This window comes from Anser anser (genome assembly GCF_964211835.1).
Source record: "Anser anser genome assembly, chromosome: 4".
NCBI classification, from domain to species: domain Eukaryota; kingdom Metazoa; phylum Chordata; class Aves; order Anseriformes; family Anatidae; genus Anser; species Anser anser.
In genome coordinates, this window is record NC_139724.1 from 52,622,435 (window position 1) to 52,645,756 (window position 23,322).

General features: G+C 36.5%; 1 long non-coding RNA gene across 1 annotated transcript; it reads right to left on the reverse strand.

The window, feature by feature from the left end:
* Positions 1 to 14,481: 14,481 nt before the first annotated feature.
* LOC310899129 lies at positions 14,482 to 17,372 on the reverse strand. The gene is made up of 3 exons (XR_014584022.1): positions 17,253 to 17,372; positions 16,645 to 16,764; positions 14,482 to 14,970 (listed from the first exon to the last, which is right to left on the reverse strand). It is a non-coding gene; the product is annotated as an uncharacterized lncRNA (long non-coding RNA).
* Positions 17,373 to 23,322: the final 5,950 nt, after the last annotated feature.

Sequence of the window (23,322 nt, forward strand, 5' to 3'; positions counted from 1 at the left end):
GACAATTTCTTCTCATCAGAAAACCTTGAAGTTCATCTTTCTTTAAGAAAAAACAAAAGGTAGCTCATTGCTCAGTATTGTTGGTTAATATTTTAGTGGGATAAAGAATAAAGTCCATGTTAAAGAATCATGGACTTACATGTCACAGAGAACTACTGTACTCAGAATGGAGAAAAATGTAAAGCAACCTCTATCAACACATGAGCTATATGCCCAGAAAATCTTCATTCTAGATTTGGATCTCCTCAGTCTTGCAGCCTCACCATTTAGATGTGCTAGGCCTTTGGAAATTACAGTATTCTGCTCTACAGAAAAATCAGACATATTTTCTTCAGTTGAGAAATGGGAAAAAAAAAAAAGTGTATTTTACTTAATTTACTGCAAGGGTATGCAATATTTCAGCAGTTAATATTCAGAGTAATATGACGTCCTGTGAGGAAAGGCATGATACATTATAATTTCAAATTATCATCACTAATTATTATCACTAACAACAAGTTGCCACTGAGAGAACATTTTGTTTATTATAGATGAACTAAATCTCATGTATTAGTATTCAAACTCTATTGACCATTTTTATTATTATTATTATTTTATTGTCATTAATGTCCCTATCAGATTTTGCTCACTCTCAGGGTTAAAATCCATCCTACTCTTAAAGCTGGAATATATTCTCATCTCATCTTGTAAAAACAAAGACAGGTAGAATTGGGGGTACCTGAAATTCCTAGATCACTCCATTCCACTATGACAAGTAAAAAACAAACAAAAAAACCCACAAGCAACTAATCCAACAAACATTATATTTGGACTAGAAATACATTGGACAGAAAGTACCACACAGATTTTTAAACTGCTTTGTTTTCCTTTTTTGTCCAGTCAGCATGTGAGCTGGAACTGTATAATCATAAGACAACTATAGCAATAGGCAGATGGTGTGTGGGTAAGCCAAGAAATAAGCTTCACAGAAATGCATTGGTGGAAAAAAGCTACCTGGGAGTAATCCACAAGAGAACTACTTTCAGTGATACAGTTTGATTTTATTTTAGTCGTGAGTACACTTAAGGGTTCTTATGCTCCCTATTTTTATACATGCCAATGTGAAGGGGAACTGTTTAAAAGCAGTGGGCTTGGCAAAGCTGCTGTGTATATGGCAGGGCCATGCCAAGTGTGCTCCAGAAGGGGTCATTTGCACATAATATAAGAGGGCTCATTTCCACCAAAGGGTGGATTTGGAGGAAAAAGAGGTTTCATGATCACCACAGGCTTGCACATTCTATCAATTTATGCTGGCAATATCACACACGTTGTGTCCAACCTAAGAATTTAATGGCACACTCCAATTTGACTTCCTTCTTTCAAATCCCACATCACTTCCAAGCACCTCAGCACAAGAAGTACCCACAGACATACAGAAACATGTCACAGGATAAATAACAGGCTCAAAAAATAACAGCAATCATTATTTTCAGAGAAACTATCATACAGGATATGATAATGACATCAAACTCAGGTCATCTTACAGCCACATACTAGAACATGGGGGGTTATCTCAGAACATTTAAATCAAACATGCAAGTCCCAGGTGATAAGAAGGATGGGTTAAAAACAATAAAGGTGAAACACTCATTTTAAAAATCATGGAGAAAAATCATGAATCCAGATACAATTGGGTTGTAATTTGCTATACTGTCTCCAAGGCTCCTTTGCCTCCAGAAGTTTCACTAACCTTAATTGTAATTTGCTTTGGCTTAGGATACTGTCCATATCAAATTATTTTGCAACTGATTCCAGGTAATTGGATTAATGTGGATTCAAAATCCACAGTCACAAAATTATTTAAGCAACTAATATTGTAACAGAAATGTTGGTACCTGAATAAGCAACTGTAATTAGTATTTCAATTACATTGTGTTCCCTGATTAATTACACATTTTACAAAAATACCGCATCTTTGAAAATGAAAGATCAAGATCTCTTGGGAGAGAGGGGAAGAGAATAGCCCACAGGGAATTCATCATTAAGTTATCAGCTGAGTCTTCACAACTTGGCATGACAAATTTCTCACAAAGCCATGACCATCATTTCAATGGCTTGCCTAATTTTTAACTATAACACATACATACCAAAGGGAAAAAAAAAAAAAAAGAAAAAAAAAAAAAAGTAGGGAATGCAATTTGCACCAGAAGCTTAATGGATATTAAGTTAAAGGATACACACGATCTCCATGTATTCTCAAATTTATTAGGTTGCAGTCCATAACCATGAGACAGTTTCATGGAACCTTTGTTTTATGACAATAAAAAAGAAGACATTAGTGTTTTTCTACAAGAGGTAAGAGAGGTGAAGTCATTAGCATTTGTACAGCAACTTTGTCTATAGAGTGATGTAGTAACAAGTTCGCATCCTCTTCAATTATAAAGTTCACAGAAATACCACATTACCTGAAAACCAAAAGACAAATCCTCTCCTAATGTAGCTCTACTGAGACCTATTTCTATGAATAATTTGACCTTAAATTCTCAGCTCCACTGACTACAACAAGCTGCTAATTCGTAAAATTATTTTAAATTAATAGTTGTGTGTTGCCCAACCAATAATAAAGTACTGCGAGAATTTTCATGAGGGCAATTAACATCCAGGAAAGCCAGAATAGGCATTGAAACCCACATCTGTGAAATTCCAGCAGGCACACCAGAGCTGGCATGCCTTTTTGTTCCAGGAGGTGGAAGGGGAGAAACCAGCTGTATGAGAAAGCTGCAAGAAAAGTTTAGCTAACATCTTCTTTGAGCTCAAGGGAGACAGGTGAAGCAAAAGCAAAATCTGAAGACCCAAGGGTGTAGGTCCCTTCCTAGGTTCAGGGGTCAGTCTAAGACTAAATTATGAATAGGAGATTTTTATTTTTTTTCTGTCTTTGAAAAAAGTTGTTGCTTTTCAAAATATATCTATATTATCTTTTCATGGCTTATTCTGATCACAAGGCTTGCAGAAATCAGTTCAGCTTTGATCTGTTGGATATAGAGTTGAGAAAATCCCAGCCAAGAACAATTCAAATAAATGCAGGATCTTCCACAAGGTCGGATGAATTACTGAAAAAGGGAAAGATAACCATTGGAGTTTACCACATTGATTGGCAATATACATATATATATATATATTTATAATTACAAAGGAATTATCAAATGGAGATACATAATAGCATTGGCATGATAACAAAAGTGATAATGAAAAGTGAGTAGTGTTACTTTTTCCAAACTCGCAAAATATTAATTTTTATCATGCCGTGTTTACTCTGGACACTTAAATTGGCAAGTAGACAAAGGAGAAAATATATATGCTTAGCTACCAATACCAGCCTGAACTCAGAACAAATGCTTGAAATTCTTGGTTCCTGAGGAAGGTGAAACTCATACCTCCTTCCTTGTTTTTTATTCAGAATACCTGCCTAGGCTTCCAGCAACAGTCACTTGAAGCAACTTTGACAAATCAACATTTGCTAAACTTAAGTATTGAAAAATATAGCTCTTACAAATTAGAAAATGAATTAATGCAAAATAATATTATAAAATAATTGAAAAGTGATACTAAATTTAAAATGGTACTCAGTGTAATTAATATGTTGCCTTATATATAAGCTAAAATTGACTGATTTAAAAAATATAGAATATATACATTTCTGGAATAATATATATATATGATTGTTTTTAATGCACTGCAGTTGGCAAATTCTAATTAAAAAAAAAACAAACAGTATGTGGAATTAATATCTGAGTATGTCAGCATCCTTAAATCACACTGGATGCAAAATTAAGTCAAATATTTGCACTGCCATATTCTATTGTTATTTGTAGAGCACTACAAATCCACACATGACTACAGAGAGCACAGATATATCAAAGTCAGCACTTGAAAAGGCTTTACAATGTGAAGAACTAGATCCTCTAACCTTATTATACCTATGCTTAGGATCAGTCGAAACACAGCATCTCCTTGTTTGTGTGACCCTGAAGGGAATTCTGTCAAGGCAATCCTCACTGTTGAAGTGTGTTTGTATGCAAGAAGGCTTTCCATGTTGTGGTGCTCATCCATGGCATGAGAAATGGAAGAAGAGCACAGAGTGTAGAAGGCCTGGGGTGGCACTTTGGTTCCTATGTACCGCTTTGATTGTCTGGGCTGTCTTTAGGCTCAGGCATTATTAAGCACCATCTCTTAGCAAGCAGGCTCCACTGCCATTTTGACACTCCAATTTTGTTTCAGCCAAAGCCTTGGAAAGCTAAATAAGAACCTGATGCTGGGGAAAGGATTGTGCTATTATTCCTAAATGAGAATGTCATATTTGGAAGTCATCTTCAGTGGCTAGGGACCATCTCTCACTGTTCCACTGTTCCTCTTGCATAATGAAAAACAAGAAACCAAAGTTCAGAGTACAGTTTTGTCTCAGCTCCCTCTCCCCCCCCCTTTTTTTTTTTCATGAGGTCTAGCTTTGCCATGGCCACCCATCCTTTGGTCAGCAAACCTCAGCTCTGCAAGTGTCAATTAAATCTCTCTGAGCTGGTTTTGTCTTTAACATCTACAATGTGGTTGTTGTATGGAGAAAACAATTTACTGCCCTGGGTAGGTAAGGCATGATATTGATCTCATCAATACACGTATAAATATCTGAAGGGAGGGTGTCAAGAGGATGGAACCAGACTCTTTTCGGTTTTACCTAGCAACAGAATGAAAGGCAACGAGCACAAACTGAAACACAGGAAGTTCCAGCTGAATATGAGAGGGCACTTCTTTACTTTGAGGGTGACAGAGGACTAGAACAGGTTGCCCAGAGAGGCTGTGGAGTCTCCTTCTCCGGAAATATTCAAAACCTGCCTGGATGCCATCCTGTGCAATGTGCTCTAGATGATCCTGCTTGGCAGGGAGGGTGGATTGATGATCTTCAGAGGTCCCTTCAAACCTTGGCCATTCTGTGAAAACTTCTCTTGTGTCTCTCAGGCACCAGAAGAGATTATCAAGATGACCTGTGCCTCAGAGTGCTGGGAAAAATAAACCCTTGATACTCTGTTTGAAAGCAGTGTCCTGATACTCCCAGCCTTTCATTCCAAAATTAGGTGCTGTGAATCTGTAGCCGCAGGCATCAGGACTTTATTGAGGGCAAAGCCTACATAGGCAGGCTCTTGTGACAAAATTGTTTTTCATAGAGTATTTTAAGGAAGATAAGTTTAGCTCATTATTTCTACTAAAAAGCTTAAATCTAGTCTGCTGTCTTTAAGTATCAGGGTTTATTCACAGCTTCAAGGCACGGCATCAGAGAACCAGCTACATTTAGAATATATGATCCACCGTGAGGAAGTGTTGGTAGATTTTGATTATTTTTTTATGCTGTACCATGGTCATAGAAAGTTTTCTGGTGTTAATGGCTACATAATATGACTGCTAAATTTCCACTACACTGTATGGATTTGCGTGTTTAGACTACAAGAAAAACAGAAGGAAACAAGTACTGTAGCCAAAATCTAATTTTCCATTTTCTTTTTCAAATGCCAGTACATAGTCAGATATATACCATAGTCAATCCAAGGATTTTCAAAGATTATCTGACCACTAAATTAATCTGTTTTCCTGACTCTTGTTTATAGCTGCATTGTCTTGAGAAAAGTCTGTTCTTACTTCTTATCAAATCCTTTCCCAGTACTTTGTTGAGATCTGTTAAGAGAAAGCAGTGAAGTTTTTAAATTAATCTTTCTACGTAGCTATTCATGAATAACTAAAATATACCTGCATGCATGTTTAATTGTGTCATGTATCTTCTAATCTGCAAAATTGCATGAGACTCGGTGCTAGGATGTGTTATAAGATTTTTTTTTTTTTTTTTTAGTTCTGTAGTGTAAACAAGACTTGAATTATCTGCATACGTGCAGATTCTGAGACAAGCCCAGGGTAGTACCTGTTTCGGTCTGGCAGGTTTTTATGGTTTGCTTATCCCATCACTATTTCTTTCTGCAAGTTTTTTCAAAGCATGTCTATGACATTTCTGGAGTCCCTTGTCTCTTCCAGTACTGGAGTTATGTGGCAGAACAGAATAATTTAGTGAAGTGTCCCTGCTAAGTTGAACTACACTGAACAAAGTGAGACACTTACATAGAAAAACTATTTGAAAATTATAGATAGACTGCTTCACTGATTATACATTTGTTCTGCAGAACATGCGATATATAAATATAGGCTGTTCAAAATCCCTGTCTAAAGTATTGGATGTAAAATTGATTTTAGTTAAATTGTTATTCTCCTTTTGTTCAGTTAAGGTTGCTATTTTTTCTTGTGAGATTTTTTTTCTTTTGAAGCTGAACCAAAACCAAGAAGTGTCAGCACAAATCCCAAATATTTCCACTTGGCTTGGCTTCTGTAGTGACTCATCTTAGGTACTGTTTATTTTCTTTCTGTTCTCATTCACACTCTTTGCTATGATTGAGCTTCCCCACTGGTTCTCCTGAGAGCATTTTATGATTCCTGTGATTCAGTTGCTCTCTTCTGCTCTTACTGGAGAGGTGACCACAGTGAAACAACAGAAACACTGCTGAAAACCAGTGCAAACAAAAGGAAGAAGTCAGACATCCCAAATCTCACATTTCATGTGTTTTTCCTGTGTGATATTTTTCTTACAATCTCTGTGAGAAATTAAAAAGCTTTCTGTGAACAACACATGTATTTTGAAAAAGCTCTCATTTTCCCTGTAAACCCGGGCCATTAGAATTACACCGGTTTCAAGCCATTATGATTTCAGGTGAAGGATGCCAGCATACTCCTATTCATAGTAGAAGGATGCTGGCTGCTTATCTTCTTAGGGAAAATATTTATGGAATATAAACTGTGTTTTATTTCTTATAAATAAATAAATAAATAATTCTGTATGCAATGTCACTACAAAATTATACTGATTATTTTGTCATACATATCAAACTGACAGTTCTAAAGAGACTGGAAATTGCCATAAGATTTCCACCTCTAAGTATACAATGACATTATAATGTGGCTTAGAGTCATGTTGCCTCATGTGGCTAAAATCTCAGTTTCCTTAGACCACCATTTTCACAGACAGATATTTTAAAATAAAAATAAAAAAGATTTATTTATTTTGTCTACATATAGAATGCAGTGTTTAGACCGGTAATGGCATGAAAAACAATTTAAATTAGCTAGGTGCAGTTAGCCGTATACCATTAAAATTGTCAGACTGAACTGCAGGTCATGGCACAGATGGGCTGCCAAACATTTGTCACTGCATGGCCAGTCACCAGAATGTATTTCAGATAAAAGAGTGAGTTGAAATAATTAGTTGCACTATTCCATTGAGCTGAACAAAATTAAATTAATTCTCTGCAAATGCAGGATCTAAGATCAAGCTAAACTTATTCTTGCTTGTGTTGACACAAAAGAGCGGTTAATCAGCTTAAGATGATTCCATAAATTTCAAAGCATCTTCAGTTCAGGTGTGTATTCCAAAGAGCTGTAGAATGTGGATTTTAGAAATCTAACGAAAAATCAGACATATTGAAATATTACACAGGAGAATCCATCAAATCATAGTTACACTTCTATGTGGACCTTCTACTATTGACTATTTCGAATTGATTTCCCCTTTACTGAGCAGAGAGGACTGGGCAGAATTGAACAGACATCCTAAGTTTCTTGTCTGTATGTTGGGCAGAGTAAGAGAGAAAAGTCTTCCCATGGGAAAAAAATAATTTTTCTGTGGAAAGTGCTCTGGTGATATTTCACAACAGCATGATATTTGGGCAAAAAGTGGTGCAATAAAAATGCCCATAATTGAATTATTGAATTTATTGAAAACATAAATATTTGATAAATTGCCATGCAATCCCAGTTTGGTTGTTTGTGTGGGATATATATATATATACAGACTGATTAAACTGTTATAACTGTTATTAAACATATATATATGTAAACAGTTTAATCAGTCTGATATAACAGTGTGAGTTTTATCAGCTTAAATATTTCAGTCTTACATTCAATGAGACAAACTAAAGTAAAATAAAACAAATTAAAACTGATGATATAATTAAGGCCTGCAGCAGAACAGTTAACTTACTGAATGCAAGTGTGTAGAAAACCCATTTGTCAATTTGAAAAGCTGGTATTACATTGCACATACAAATCCATGAGGGAAAATCTAAGCTGCAACCTGAAGGTAGAAGTGATAGAAAGAAAGCAAAATAATTAAGCAATTGAACCTGAAAATATGATTCACATTTTCATCAAGTTGAAGTGCTATATTCCTCTCTGAAAACAGTCTGTATCGATGATCAGAGAGTTTGGGACTGTGAGTTTTGCAGAAACTATATTTTTTAAACTGTTTTCTGCTAGTAGTGCTCTATTACTGCCATCATCTTTGTTTAATCATTAGGTAGCACAAAAAATGTTAGTTTCAGTAACAGATAATGCATAGGTTCCTCTGCTGACAAAGCTGAAAGTCTTTTTTTCAGTTTTATCTTGCTGTGACAGGCAGTTTCAAGGTAAGGTGACTTACTTTGCTGGCTCTGTCTTTTATATTTAATTTCTTTCACAACAAACAAAGAAACTAAACTTGATAGACTGACTTACCCATTCCCTAGAGTGTTTTCAGCCCCAGAACTGATAAAGAGATGGTAAACTAAATTTAAATCAAAGTTTTCCTTTTAAGGAGCAAAACCTAGCTGAATGTCTGTATACTTGTACAAAACTTTTGTAAGGCAAATCCTTCACACTTTCCAAAGACAATAACTATTTCTGTAGTTACCTTTGAGATGTTACCTGCGACCAGTGAAGAGTTGCAGGCCCTCCCTGGGCGAAGAGCTGGGCTACAGCTCTTTCTGTAGAACTGAGTCACATCAGCTGTACTGGAGTGAAGAACCTCTGACATCGTTTCGTACACTTTTCCTCCTCATTTAATCACTTTTTTCCTTATTGTTGACACTGCAGTCTGTGTCCTCTGATGGAAAGCAGAGCCACGGGCTGCCAGCACAGTGGTTTCAAACAGTTGCTGTGGCATCTGAGCTGTAATGCCCAACTTGAAGCCCTGAGCAGCAAAGCTGTCTACTTATAGGTGAAGTTGCTTGATTTGCCTTTTTACCTAACTCAGCTTAATGTCCCCTGCTGCTGCCCTCATTGCTGTACACCAAAATTGGCCTGGGATGCTACCTCAATAATGAGAGCTAATGGCACTACATGTATTGTTTTCCTCGCTCCTTGCTAACATAAGAGAATATACTAGGAGTCAGGTGGTGGCTGATAGTATCTGAGATTCAGATTCTTTTTATGACTTGGACAGGGTTCAGGCAATAAGATAAAAATAAGCAAGATCACGTTGCAAAATACAGACACTTCACTGCAGCTGAGCTTTTCTGGTTAAGGGGTTAAAAAAAAAAGGAAAAAAAAAAGAGAGAGACAAACAAACCATAAATTTCAGGGGCCCAGTACTCACCCGGAACTGTTGCAGTACATTTATCATTGTTACATAACCCTAAAAGGCTTTGTTGGCTCAGTTTTCCCTGACTTGAACATTTTAACTGCAAATTAATACATGCATATGTAGATCAGTCCACTGCATGTAGCAGTTACCTGGTGGGTAATTCCCAGATGGGGATTTCTCTTTCTCTACATCAGCTTATTTCTCTCTCTTTTTTTTTTTTTTTTTTAATATTTATTTATTAATAGCTCAAAAATAGCATGTAGGTTATATAACTAATAAATGAAACCAGAGACAAATCCTAGCCTTAGGCAGTATGAGGAAAGGATAGCAACTGTCAACCCTGACTCCCTGTTTGTCAAATACTGAATAGGATGTTAACTCGTGAACAATTTACAAGCTTGGAAATGTCACAGACATGGGTGAGTCAGGGTTATTGTCCAAATCCACCATTAAAAAAAAAAAAAAAAAAAATCTGTGGTAGGCAAACATTTCATCTGTATAAATTAAGGTTTTATTTTCCATATGTTGGTATAAATCATTGCTAAGGTGTTCTGCAGCAATTAAGCACAGGAACAAGCTGCTGTTCTGCCCTGGCCTGTCTAAAAAGGTCAGAAGGAAAGACCACTTGGTCTCTGGGAGATCACCTACTGCCCTTTCCAGTACAGAAGGAATATCCAGGACTATTTCTCTGCTATGGAATGATCTCTTCGCTCTGTCTTCATTTTCACTGATTTTGGATCCCTAGGACACTCAGGGTGAAATTCAGAGAAAATGGTCTGTGTCTTACAATCATATTACATTTGAGGGTTCATTAGCATAGAAAACTGTTGCTTATCTTTACAGGTGAACTCAGAAGGGAGAATTTAAGAAGTTGTTGAGGGAAAATATTATTGGGCCAGGAAATTACTGAGGAACTTTTTAAATCTGTCACAGAGAAAAAATCCCCTATTGAATCATCAACTTTTTTACTACAACATCTGATTTCTTCTTGAAGGTATCCCATACAACTCCTGACTGCTTACAGCCCTCCTTTAAATTGAAAGATATAACAGAAATCTATGATACAACTTGGCTGAAAGTCAATGTATTTATGTCAGAGATAAATTTGCACATGAAAGGTGCAAAAGCAATAAGGAAGACAGAAGTAAAAGGCAATGGAGATCAATTAGCTAATTAATCTTGAAGTAAAGTTTCTCAGCCTTTCCATCTTATTATGTAAAAAGGAAATACCACTAGCCTGGTTTAATTGAAAAAATTCATATGCAGTTTTTTATTGGAATACTAAATAAATCTGTGATGTTTAAAACTGAGAAACATCAAACCCAACATAGTTCATTAAAAAAAAAATTCTTAAGTGACTGATTCCTTTTTATCTTTTGCTTTATAATGTTTATTCTAAGCTGTTTTTATTGTTATTGTTATTATTTTTTTTTTGGCCACATTTTAACATAAGTTTACATATAAAAAATGACTGGTTAAAATGACATGCCCATAATAGACAATGTACCAATTCTGCTTTTCAAAGTGACCTCCAATTGTGATTAATTATAGTTGAATTGACAGAAAAAAAAAAAAAGTTTCTAACTGTTACACCTCTAAGACCAATTAATCACTGGAGAACTCAGCTGTGTTTATATGCAATTGTTGACTATCAAGTAAAATCTGACTGCAAAACTTAGCAAATTGAACTTGCCAATATTTTCTTTCTGTAGTGATTGTTATTAGTGATGGTATGAGTCTGGCTTGGTTTTCAGATCATATACAATCTGCAAATCTGAGAGATACATTTTTAATGCAGAGCAAACTGGACAGAAAAATGACAAAATGAGCATGGCATCCTCACTACGTCATGCCTTTCAACCCAACACTGAATGCAACTGCCTGTGGGCTTCTTCTTTCCCAGGAATAGAAATGCAGTGTTTGCAGGGAGTTGTGTCTCACTAAGAATGCCCAAGTATCAGCTTCAAAGTTGCTCTCTGCATTCTTATCGCTCATTATTATTGTATGGTGGTTTCCCTCTTACAAACTAGTCAAACACTGCACGAATGGAGCATTTTATTTTATTTTATTTTCCTGCAATCAGTTGAGAAATATTTCTAGCCCAGGGTGAGTTAGATTTCAGAGTCACCTTACTTAAATTTTCCAGTCACCTACTTTCCTGAAGTCACCAACTTAGACTTCAACAGGAACATAATAACATCAAGGAGAAGAAAGAAAAAGCATCACATTTTAATCAATAAAAAATGTATTTTTCTTATATTTTTCTTATGATCTCTTTCAAACATTAGCAGTCAGAAGCAGTAAAAAAAAATGTTTTTAATCCTCTTTTCATTTTGAAGCAAAGAATAGTGATACGTTTCAGTATGCTGAAATTTGTAGAGAGAAATTAATTTTGGGAGGATAGGTGGCTGCTTTCAGAATAAATATCTGAAAACTTCTTAGTAGCAAATGCACCGCTCAAAGCATGAGTCATAGAGGCAGCATGAAAAGGAGACTTGCAGCTCTCCTGAGCAGATTGACCAGCCTTGTATTTGAACTCTCTACACAGAGCAGCCTACATATTTGCTGGATTACCCAGTGGTATCTATAGAAACTATGCACTTGCATCTTCAGATCCAAAAATAAACAAGTAGGACTACTGTTTTTTACCTGTACCTTTCAAGAACAGGCAAGAAATAGCAGTCTCCTTTCCCTAAAATAGAACCCAAAATGTTCCTGCCTTTATGTTCAGTAAGATTAAAAGAGGTCAGTTCCAGTTCATCATAAAACACTTATGAAAGAGTTCCCCCATGACTTATAACCCAGAAAGAACTAGTTTAAGTTTTCTGAATTCAAAATCTTCATTATCCATTAAAATTACTATAATTTCACATGCAATTAAAATAAAGAGAAAACATATGTCCACTGCTTGATTGGAATAGTCACCTCACAAACAAGGACATGGGCAAAGCAGAGACATTTAATGCCTTCTTTGCCTCTATCTTCAACACCGATGATGGACGTTGGGACCTGAAGTGCCTTGAGCTGGAGGACTGTGCTGGTGGGATCTCCCAGCCAACCCTGAACGTGTGCTGGATTTGGTGCTCCACCTGGATCCATACAAGTTCATGGGGCCTGATGGAATTCATCCCAGGGTGCTCAGAGAGCTGGCTGACATCATTGCAGGACCTCTCTCAACTATTTTTCAATGGTCTTGGGAATCTCGCGAGGTTCCAATTGAGTGGAAGCTGGGCAAGAAAGTTGACTGGAAGCTGGGCAAGAAAGAAGACCCTGCTAATTACAGGCCTGTCAGTCTCATGTCAGTACCTGGTAAAATTATGAAGATTATCCTGGGAGTTATTGAAATGCACCTGGGGGACAATGCAGTCATAAATCACAACCAACATGGGTTCACAAGGGTCCTGCTTAACAAATTCAATTTAATTTTATGATAAGATCACCCATCTAGTTGATCAAGGGAAGCCAGTTGATGTTATTTTTTGGATTTCAGTAAAGTTTTCGATATGGTTTCTCATAGGATCTTACTGGACAAAATGTCCAGCATACAGCTAGATAAAAACATCATATGATGGGTGAACATTTGACTGACCGGTAGGGCTCAAAGGGTCATGGGAAACAGGTTTACCTCATGCTGGCAGCCTGTCACCAGTGGGGTCCCCCAGGGCTCCATTTTAGGGCCAGTTCTTTTCAATGTTTCCATAAATGATTTGGATGTAGGACTAGAAGGTGTTTTGAGTAAGTTTGTTGATGATACTAAACTGTGAAGAGCTGTTGACTCTGTCGAGGGTGGAAAGGCCTTGCAGAAACATCTGGACAAATTGGAGAGCTGGGCAATCTCCAACTGTATGAAGTTTAACAAGAGCAAGTGCCAGGTCCTGTACTTGAGAAGGGGCAACCCTGGCTATACGTACAGACTGGGGAACGAGATGCTGGAGAGCAGCCCCACAGAGAGGGATCTGGGGGTTTTGATAGATAGCAAGTTTGAATATGAGTCAGCAGTGTGCCCTGGCAGCCAGGAGGGCCAACCGTACCCTGGGGTGCATCAAGCACAGCATTGCTACTCGGTCAATGGAAATGATTGTCCTGCTCTACTCTGTGCTGGTGCGGCCTCAACTCAAGTACTGTGTACAGTTTTGGGCACCACAGTACAAAAAGGACGTGAAACTGTTGGAGAGTGTCCAGAGAAGGGCTACAAAGATGGTGAAGGGCCCGAGGGAGAGGAGCGGTTGAGGTCACTCGGCCTGTTCAGCCTGGAAAAGAGGAGGCTGAGGGGAGACCTCATTGCAGTCTACAGCTTCCTCATGAGGGGAAGCAGAGGTGCAGGCACCGATCTATTCTCTTTAGTGACCAGCAATAGGACCTGAGGGAATGGAGTCAAGCTGCGACAGGGGAGGTTCAGGTTGGATATTAGGAAAAGGTTCTTCACCAAGACGGTGGTCATGCACTGCAACAGACTCCCCAGGGACATAGTCACGGCACTAAGCCTGTCAGAATTTAAGAAGCGTTTGGACTATGCTCTCAGTCATATGGTCTGAATTCTGATTTTTGGGTAGACCTGTGTGGAGCCAGGAGCTGGACTCAATGATCCATCCTTGTGGGTCCCTTCCAACTCAGGATATATTCTATGATTTTATTCTATTCTAAATAGAATAAATAAAGGCCTTGCCTAATTCAAAAAAGATATGGTCAAAAAAAATTTAACTTTGAAAATGAAGCAAGTGTGATTCTGCTTAAATTCTTTCTCTTAGATTCCTGCCATATTAGTACCATAGAATAAGAACATTAAAGCACTCCAGGAAGAGTAAAATTCCTGTGGGCATTAGAATGAGACCCAAGCTCCTAATATACTTTCAACAGATCAAAATAAAATTCATGTGATTATTTTTATCATAATCAGTTGAAAACACCAAGGTGTGGGGGGGGGTGGGGGGGGTGGAAGAGGAAAAATAACAGAGCATGTTTCTAAGATTTCTAAGATTTCCATGATATTTTGCAGTTTTGCTTGATGCAAGAGCTCCTGACTGTGCTATGAAAGAGAACAATGGTGCTCCTTACTCTTGCAATTGAACCATTCTTTCAGAAATCTTTTCATTCTGTCTACAGGAATTAAATTCAATATCTCTTACCACACTAATCCAATAGACTGCCATCTTTTATTATACTACACACAGAATCCAGGAATCAAGATTTTAATTCCTATTTGCCCTGCATCCCCCACCTACAACTCTGTGTCCTTATTTTAATCTTCTCTCCCACATCCTTTCACAGAGTATGTCTTACTATAACGCAGTGTGATCTGTGGTATGTGACCAAAGTATGGGAGATAAAACAGTGGAAAAAATATATAGTCCTGGGAGAAGACATCTGATGTGTGATAGCCAATAACGATTTTATGTACTATATAAAACAGAATTTATGCAGAAGTTGTCATATTTTCTGAAAGCTGGGCTTTGGTACGAATGACAGCACAAGCTCCTCAGTCCTATGAAGCTTGGGCACTTCTGCATCTGTGCAGGAAAAAAAAAAAAAACAAAAAAACTTCAGATGCATGGGAAACTTTAATTTCACAAGCAGTGTCACCTATGTCTCTTAGGTGGCCTTGGCATTAGGCAGTCACAGCCCAGATCATTGGTCTGTGCTGCCAGGTTTAGATATTCTTTTCCTCTTCCATGGAAGAATAAGAGTCCTTGCCACCTTCTCCTATTCTGCTTTCCCTCAGCACCAATCAGAGACCAACTACAGCCCTCCATGACTGCTTTCAGGGCTATGCCTTTGAGTTTATTACCCACAGAAACCAAAGTGATGGAGGTGGAGAAAAGCACATGCTGAGATCTCATCCTGATATTGAGTTAGGATATAGCCTAACAGGGTCACATTCAGATTCAGGAGGTGGAAATGCTGCCAGGTCTCACCAGAAAACTTTAGTCACTTAAGCTAACTAGATATGGCCCATAGACTTTCTAAAGAACACTACTTGACGCTTATAAATAAGTAGTCTCTATTTAGTATCGTGAAAGTCAGTGTTCAGCTTAACTGACTCATTTATTGGAACTCTACTGAGAGGGCAGGGAATCAGGAAAACCAAGAACACAGAATGAGCCATGAAGCAGAAGGACACAGCATAGCTGTGGGAACTTAAACCGTATAAAAGCAAATAAAATAGAATAAGTCATTCCTTCCCAGGAATGGAAATATGCATTTTTTCAAGTTTTCATAGAGAAATGTGACCAGAAAATAACTTAAAATAACTGACTAAATAAATAAACAAAATGACATTCACAGGTCTTCTCATTTAACAATGGGTACCTATTTAACTGTTGGTTTCTCAAAACCCAGCACATGTATTTCTCTACATGGCAGCCCATGCAGGGGTGGATGCTCTTTTAGGTTTTATGCCAGTTTGTAAGTTTTTCAGGATAAGAGCTCTCTCAAATGATGAAACCTCAAACTCTATCATTTGAAATAAAGTACTTTTTTTTTAAGCTTTCAGAATAGATCCTTAAAACCTTGAAAGGAAAATTAATCCTGTAAATCAGTAATGGAGCATGTGATTGTTAGAACAAAACAAAACAAACTCTAGTGCCCAAAGACTTGGTAAATAAATATTTCAATACTGAAATACTCTGCTTGTATTACAAGTTTTTCTTGTTCTCAACATGACAGATTAGGATGTAATTCTATGTAGCAGGGCTAAATGTGTTACTTTTGCCAAACAATTAAAAATCTGTACCTTATTACAAGCAAATTGCCAGAATTTCTAAGAGTAACTTCCAGACAAAACATTAATATTTTCTGGTGTTTGTTGTTGCTGTTGTTTTTTTTCCTTTTTGTTTTTTTGAATGTACAAAAAATGTTCCCCAGCTACATATATTTTCCCTTAACATTGATTTTGAGCAAATTATGTATTCACATATTAAATATAAGATCCTCCTTTGTGTTAATTTCCATATCAACCAATAGCCTCACAAGTATCAATGAATATTCTTTCCCCTTGAAGGAAAAAAAAATAAAAGAGAGAGAGAGAGAGAATGTGGAATACTTTTGTAAAGGTGGTAGGTATGAAGACATGGCAGTGTTAAGGGAGAAAACACTGGAGTGCTAAGAAGGGGGAGGGAAGGCTGAGTAATCCAGAAGGAAGGCTGCCTTCCATTCAAGGAAAGGACCAGCAGTTCACTCCCTACCTGTCCTTAACCTCTCCAGCAAGCAGAAAAACGATGGACTCCACTCCTCTCCATAGTCCCTGCTTTCTGTTATTTTCCAGTTCAGTCTCCCTCTGATCCCATTGACACTGTGCCAAAAACCTGGACAGACAGTAAATTCCCATAGGATTCAATGGACAAGATGAATCATAGAGATTTTTCCTCAATAATAAGAAAGCTTCCACATGGATCCCACAGCACTGGATATAAACAGATCTTCAGACAGATGTTCACAGCAATGGTTAAACCAGGACTCTTCGTAGGGGATTATTTCTAAATTATCAATGGAGTACTGAGGTCCAGGAAGATTTTGAGCTACATTTTTCAAACGTCCATTAATGTTAAGAGACCATATTTTTATAGAAGCTTTCACTGTTATATCAGGACTCGCTACTATGACTCATCAGTACTGTTGCAAATAAAACCTTGAAATCTTACCAAGCTTTTCAGGTTTTTGAAAGATGCACATAAATAAAAAGTAGGATGTCAGAAAATATATCAGACTAATTTCGGGTAGAAATTAAGACACTTTGACATATATCTGACATTGATGCTTTTTTTTTTTTCCCCCCCTCTGTTGATTTACTCACCTTTTGTATTCTGTTCTTGTGGGAGATGAAAATATCTTTAGCAAAGTAAACACTTCAACTCCTTCCAAAGACAAAAGAAAGAGGTGAGTACCTTTAAAGTGAGATTCAGATTAACCAGGGAACTCCTGTGACCTCTGGCTATATTGAGAATGATAAGGAATTCCAAACACCTGTGAGGAACAGGTACTAAAGCTTAAACAAACAGAAAATATCAAGTACAAAATGTTTAATGTGTGTAGTAGATTTAGGCAAATGTAAGAATAGGTAGTACTGCATAATGAAAGGACTGGGTCACTCTAACATTTAGGAGAACTGTCAGCCATCTAAACTTCAATTTAGCTAGAGAGGAAAGTTTTGCTCAGCATTTCTGAGCACTTGCAGCTTCCTTTTCTGAACTGAATATCAAGAGAAATTGATGTTTAGATGACTACACTGAATTTTAGAAAGAGTCTGTCACCTCTTGCATCTGTTCTGCTCTGAAATATAATTGCTTCCTCATCCCATACACACATGCAAGAGAGAGTAGTATAATGTTTGTGGTTGGTGCTTGTTTTATTTGGTAAAAAGTAACCAAGTTTTATATGAATAACAATATTTAAATGCAAAGAAATCTTCCTTTTAACAATGCTGTCTGGTATTCCTTATCCTATATCATTTTGTACAGGAGAGAAAAAAGAACTGGAGTGATATGGAAGAAATTGTCCACACTGAAGTATTAAGATTTATCTGAAATCAAGTAAGTCAAAAAATCTTGAAAGAGCTTGTATTTGAGAGAACGTCTATTATAGAAATGTTGGACACATGAGCAACAAATGGCATATTGAATTTTAACTTGGTTTTGAATGTTGAATGTTCCTATTTGCCTGAACTGTGCCAGAACAGAAATTCAAAAGCTTCATCAGAGCATTTTGATGTAATGCCTTTGAAGAAGTTTGTTGATCATCTGCCAGAAAAAATAGCCATGTTGCTCATGTTTGAAAACATCTTACTGCGAATGATGAAAGTATTTCTAAACTGTTACTTGTCTATATAGGAGAACAGAGGTCCTACAATTAAAAGACTTCGTAAGAGCTTTCATGAATTTAACTCCCTTTGCCAGGAAACTTGGCAACACTAAGTCTGTTATTTCAGAAGGAAAATAAAATAAATAAATAAACAAATAGGAAATCTCTGTAAAGCTAAATAGGTTTGGGTTATTTTAGTTTATTTAATAAAGAAAGGAGATTCTAGATATCCTCAGAGAAAGCTCAACAAGTTATGACATAACATTATGGCAATCTAAGGGTAAAACAACAAAAGAGACAAATTAGAGGCTAAATCAGGTGATATCCAGTCTAATATTAAAGGTGGATGAAAACCGTGGTATGTTTCTGAAGCACACAAAAGCACTAATTTGAACAGAAATATCCACAAAAGTGAATTCTTCTTACATCATGGATGAATCTGTTAATTAACAGAATATGCTTTCTACTGAAAGATTTCCTTGATTATATCTGATATGATTTCCGCTGCTAAAATTATCAGAAAAAGAAACAGAATTCAGTGGGGAACCTGACCAGAGCATGTAAAAAGGCATGAGAAATAGTTTTTCAGCATAACATTATATTTCATTTGCTCTGAGGAAAAACAACCTTGTGCAATCAAATTTTCAGGATTCTATTTTCTATGTCAGAGGAGTCCTGCTGCAGGCAGGAGGGGTCTGGACAGGAAAGACTGTGAATAAGAAATAAGGAATGCTTTATCTATACCAAGGTAGAAATTTGTCTGCATAGTTCCTGAAAGAACTATTTTTACAGCGCAAAAATGGAAGGGAAGACCTCAGATCACCATATTTTCATTGTGGAGGCCCAGTCTACAAACATCTTTAGGATAATGAATGAAATCAATACACTGTTGGCCCTTCCTACCTCACTAGCAGATTCTCTCTGTGGTGCATCTCACAAAAAACAGCATGATCCATTGATAGTCCCAAGCAACAAAACAGTTTAGAAGATGCTGCATCTCCCTTCCAATGCTGGGTGTGCATCATGTCTCCAGGTCCGTAAGGAGCACAGAGATGGCCAATGGGTGTGTGTAACAAGTTGCTCATTGTAGAAACAGTCACTGAAAGTTAATCACAGAAATTTCATGGAGGTGAAAACAAGATGTTTATTTCACAGGAAATTCAGATTTCTACAGCAGGTTTACATTCACAACAACTGGCCTTTCTAAGACCACAGTTTCTGGAAAACTGATTAAATCCAGTGAGGAAGAACAGCATAGTGATCAAGGAGCAACACAGTTCTGAAGACTGCAAACAGGAACAAATTCAGATTAATACACTATTCAGAGTCAGACAAATATTACCATTCCCATATACTTCAGGAAAAGGTTCATTATTTTGAAAACCATTTTGGATATAGGCTGTTTTTTATGGTACTTCTGTACCAAATATAATGGTTTGTGTTGATTTCAGAGTGCACCAATTGCTTTATGCATGTACATACACACTCACGCACTCGTTCAGAGTAGTAGCAGCAGCATTCTTTAGAGCTATTCAGGTATTATACACATAACCATCTTTTGTGTGTGTGTGTGTTCATCAGAAAATGATAATTATTATTTTTTTCCCAAAAAAAATAAATGTTTTTGGGAAAAAAAATTCCATACAACTTTTCTTCTGAGTAAATTTTTGAACTTTTTTGTATTTATGTTTTGTAAACAAGCAAAGAAAAAATCTTGGCCTTTCTAGAATGTATTTACAAACTATTGCATAATAAACTAATAGAGAAATGGAAAAAAATTCACTGATATGATTCAATGGGTATGATTTTAAATACAGTTATTTGCAAAGGTTGAATTCATAGATATTTGTCCATAGGCTGGACATTTTTCTATTTTCAGGTTCACGAGTGAATAATGAAGCAAAAGATTTATATGTACATCCAAGCACTTCTGACTTCTTCTAAGTATGTCAGCAAGAATGCTGTGGAATGAATTTAAAGTGTCAATAAAATCACAGTATTGCCAGTTCTACTGAGAACAAATTTTATACTGTGAATTCATTTTGATAGATGACTCCTGATTAAGTTCTGCTATTTGTCATGAGACAGAAACTAACCTAATTTTTGTGTGTTTTCTTTCTGTACTTCATACAGATTTGAAGATATATGTTAGTAAAATGAGTTTCCAAGCAAAAGGTTTGTCACAGCATGACACAACTTACAGTCTTGGGTATGCTGAGAAGAATTTCTTACTAACTCATCCATCCTTTAAGCTCAATTGTGAGAAAGTACAGTGCGTTTTTTGTCTAGTGTTTTTGACATCAATATCAGTATAGAAACCTTTCATGAGTTAAAAAAAAAAAAATCCAAAATACTAATAATTTTTTGTGAACCATGATTTCCATGGAAAAACTCCTCAATGACAATACTAAAGGAAAAAAATAAAGTTTGCAGGTTAATGAAAACTCATTCCAATCACACAAGTGAAAGACTTTACACATATCATTCCAAGCTCTACTGAGTTCTTCACACCAACACCAAACACTGTTCATTTCAGCTAGGTGGTCTGTGCTGTAGGGGAGACGCAGCACATGCTGAACCCACTGAGAGTTTCTTCAGTAGTTATAGAAAAGTACTCTAACTTACAGTGTAAACCTGGCAATCAGGTTAGACAATAATAGGAGTTAGTTCAATGGGCAAGATTCCCTACAAGAGTTCCACTGACGGCAACGGATACTTTACCACAGGTTGAGGATCTGGTTCTCTCAGCTGCATTTTGAAGAGTGTTTTCTGCACACTCTTTTCCCCTGATTAGTCCATAAAGGTAAATTGGACTTTAGTTCAAGTGTTTTGAAAACCAGCATGGGGCATGCATGAGTGATCTCTTTTTCACCCAATTAGAGAAAAAAAAAGATGTGTCTCAGACCTCCCACTGTGCCTAGAAACTACCTCCCACTCCTACTTGCATTCTTTATTAATTCTGCAGCATTTCCTCCATTAACTCCATCCTCTTTGCAATTCCATGTAATTTGTTGTCATTTCACAGCACAGTGACAAAATTATAGGTGTGGAAAATCTGTTTTCCATTCAAAACTGCTATATTATAAAAAACTGTGAAATCAGTGTGAAGGAGCTGTGCAGTACTTTCTAGTCAGCCAAGCCCAGTAAGCCCTAACACTACTAGACTTTAGGTTCCTCCTTGAGTTTTGAGGCATGTGTACGGTAGTCAGTTCTCCAGTTTGCTTTCCTTCTTGAGCTTTCTTTAGGTATTTGAAGGGCAACCAGAGAAATGCACTGCAATACCGATTGTATAATCTCATGCTCTCAAGCAGGCCTGTGCATGATGTGGGGGAAGTTTGCATGGCATAGCATTAATAGATTTGCAGTTCCTGCTTTCCCCATCAGATATGTTTCTGCAATACTCAGTTGTCCCATAGGACCAAACTGTGGGCTAATCAAAAGCAGTTTTACTAAGTTTTACGTTACTAAAATCTTTGTTAAGTAGAGCTGCAGGAGCTGAGAATCTCAGAGAGTTTCTTTATATTTCAAGTAGTAAGTGTGTCTGAACATCTAAGCCTTTGTCAGCAATAAGAGTTTTCCTTATCACTTTCCTTCACCTCTAACACGGATCTTCATTAGCTTTTTCTTTTTTTCAGCTTGTACTTCAATCTTTTGATATCTGATCTTGAATAAAATGAACACAAAGTTTGCTGTCCAAGATCACTCTTGATGCTTCAGCCCAATACATTTATTTCTGATAGATTTTACATCCTGTCTTTCACAGTCAGTCCAATATTTTCTACAGAGTGATATGTGTAGTGACAAATACACTAATGCAGATGTAAAATACAGGTGATTTCAAAATATATGTGAGAAGTATAATTAGACAAGAACAACTTTTTTTTTTTAATAACTTTTTTCTCCTCCTCAATTTCTTTTTAGTTCCTTGTATTTTTTTATAAAATTTAAACAATCATACTTAGAAAAAAATCATCATACTGTTTGACATTGCTTATTTACTGTTTTCCCCAAAATAACTTAAAGAATGGCATGATGTTCTGTTGCACTGTCTCTGTTTGAAAATGGTTCTCTAGATTTAAATGAACTGCATATGATGTTTTGTAAAAGTAAAAATGTTAGGCTTTATTTTTTCAAGATTCTACCCTATTCCAATTTAAAATAACAACAGTAACTACAACAACAAAACAGATTTGCATTGACTCCATCTAGTCTGATTTCATAAAATACTATCAATACAATAGGAACCAACCTCAAAGCAAGAAAATATCAACATAGAAAAAAATATGATTTATAAATAACCATTTTAGTTCAGAAGTATTTCCTCACTTCTTTCTGATAGTCTAGTTGTGACAATAATATTTTATAATAAGAAAGGCAAAAAGCAAGTGCAACTTCCTTATTATACTATGGAAATTTACACAAAGGAAATTGATGTTGAAAGGAATAAATAAATTCCAGAATAATTGTACAGTCTCGTAGAAGGAATTCATGCAATTTCTTAAGCTTCATATAACAAAACTTGCATTACTTCCATTAAAAAAAAAAAAAAAAAGTATTTCAAGTTTAATAGAATATCAGAAAATAGAATCAGAATATCTTTTGATAGGAATTAAATTCCAGACAAAATTATTTTGGGTCTAGTCACTGGTGGAAAGTCCCTAAATACTGCATGGTACAGCCTTTATTTCCAGACCAGTGGCACATAGAGTTATTCTTGTCTGGGCTTAAGACTTGGCCAAGCTTCAAATATTGTTTGTTTTACTAGAAATTTTAAAACAGCAGTTTGGCATAAAGAAAAATCTGAACTTCTTTTTTTTTTTTTTTTCCTAAACTGAATGTGTCTAACAAAATAATTAGAAAACAATTTTCTGAAATTAAGGAAAAAAAGTAGATAGATCTTAGGTATTTAAAGTCCATCAGAATCTACTAGTGCCATGTATGTTGCTGTTTCCTCGTTTGGATCTTAGCCTATATTACTATCTTTCCATATTCTATTTCCTATTTTTGGAACTATGGAATATTCCAGGTTTCCTTGTTTTAAGCAATGAGGGCTGGGGTGCTTTTTT